Below are 2388 nucleotides of genomic sequence, written 5' to 3' on the forward strand. Positions count from 1 at the left end.
CTAATAGAAGCAACAAAAAATCTTACGGTGAATTTGAACTATATATGAGCTGATGAGGAATATTTGCACATGGTAATCGAGTCAAATTGTAGGACATGAATGCAAATTTTGTTGGTTTTACTTTTCTATGATTCTATCTGTTTGATCAGTTGATGTACCCAGATTCAAACTACTGTCCTTGATTCCTAAAAAAGTAATACTTAAGGATCGAAATTAGATTTTTCTAAAAGCACTTTGTTTTTTAGAACCTTTTCCACTATTTTATACATGTGGACAGCTTTTAATCAAACATATATAGTGGGAATGAATGTGGAGTTACTTTCTGAGGAAATAATAATGTAAAGGTCTGAAGCATGTTGTCCACCATCAAACTTCATCGTCATGTTCAAACAATTCCACATCAAGAGCAACTTTCCTTCCTCTGTCATTTGTCCTCAGCCTATAATCTCCCATTTCTTAATTGCTCTTATATATTAAAGGGTCTAAGTTCTGTAAACTTTTTATTCTTCTCTTGGATTCTTTTCATTTTATTTTTGATCCAACCTAAACCAACTTCAATAACTTCTAGCGAAAATAGACTAAATTAACCATATACCATACCCATTTTAATGAACTCGTTACAGCTTTATTAATTACGCGGAGAAATTAGGTAAAAGACTCACTTAAAATAAGATGACTGATTCATACATATGGTTGATAGTTCTACGTCAACTGGACTGGCATGATTGACTATATATATAAAGAAATTCATCCATAAGACCACATGTGAGGAGAAATAATGAGATACAAAAGGGAGGGTTTATATTAACATTTCTCATCAGATTAGATAATTTTTGGGCATTCTCAATTACAATTTTAATTTTTTTTATTTTTATTTTTATTATAAGTCAGACAGGATTTGAAATTTGTGACGTAGGTTTGACAATGATTGTTTTTTATTATCATATTAATATAATAATAAGTTTTTTAAATAGCACAAACAATCCCCCCCTCTCCTCTTCTTGGAAATACACACTACAAGACACAAAATTCCTACAAAAATTCTCTAGGCTAGAATATTTTCTCTCTCTCTCTCTCTCTCTCTCTCTCTGAGATCTTACATTCAAAACTCTTAGCCCACATTTTGAGACTACCTTCAAGGGTTTCTTCCTTATAATTACCTTGTATATGTGGGAAGAGAGAACTACATATACCCAAAAGAATAATTAAGCAATCAAAAAGTTCTGAACATTTAAGTTAACAAAAAGAATACATTTCCTTGAGGATTGGAAAAAAGATGGCATGCATGCCTTGATGGAAATTGGCAAGGCAAACTCGCTGCCCGCATACTAGACAAAAAACAATGCCACAAATTCAATAAATTTCACAAATTTTTTGAATTAGCAAATTGTAATTAGTGCAACATCACCTTAACATGAAACCACCATTGATTTCAACTTAATAATTGTGAGAAAAAAAAAGGGGAAATTTATTCTCCCTCGACTTTTTTGCTCAAGGACAACCCAAGGACAACCGGTGCTCAGTACAATGAGAGCCACCTGTCCCTCTCCTATCCCTATAAATACCCCCCCCCCTTCTTGAAAATACACACTACAAGACACAAAATTCCTACAAAAATTCTCTAGGCTAGAATACTCTCTCTCTCTCTCTTTCTCTCTCTCTCTCTGAGATCTTACATTCAAAACTCTTAGCCCACATTTTGAGACTACCTTCAAGGGTTTCTTCCTTATAATTACCTTGTATATATGGGAAGGGAGAACTACATACACCCAAAAGAATAATTAAGCAATCAAAAAGTTCTGAACATTCAAGTTAACAAAAGGAATACATCTCCTTGAGGGTTGGAAAAAAGATGGCGTATGGAAATTGGCAAGGCAAACCCGCTGCCCACATACTAGACAAAAAACAATGCCACAAATTCAATAAATTTCACAAATTTTTTGAATTAGCAAATTGTAATTAGTGCAACATCACCTTAACATGAAACCACCATTGATTTCAACTTAATAATTGTGAAAAAAAAAAAAAAAAAAAAATTATTCTCCCTTGACATTTTTGCTCGAGGACAGCCCAAAATAGCGTTCAATGTTCCTGACTTTACTCTACCTTCCATTTAAAATGTTAAATTCCCACTTGTTAGGCCCCCACTTATTAAGGGGAAGTTTAGGCCCATAAGTGAGGGAGAGTGTTAGACTAATGGTTAAGTGATTAAATTCATCATTTCTTAACAGCTTAAACTTTTGGGAGAATTGGTAATTTAACATCATGAATTAAAAAGGCAACTCTAGTTACCCATGATTACCACCGAGACATAAAATTTTCTCCCTATACATGTAATTAGTCAATCCATGAACATGTCTAAGTGGCCTCAAGTTTTTTTTTTTTTTT

This window comes from Quercus suber, unplaced genomic scaffold (assembly GCF_002906115.3).
Source record: "Quercus suber isolate HL8 unplaced genomic scaffold, Cork oak 2.0 scaffold_818, whole genome shotgun sequence".
Taxonomy (NCBI): Eukaryota; Viridiplantae; Streptophyta; class Magnoliopsida; order Fagales; family Fagaceae; genus Quercus; species Quercus suber.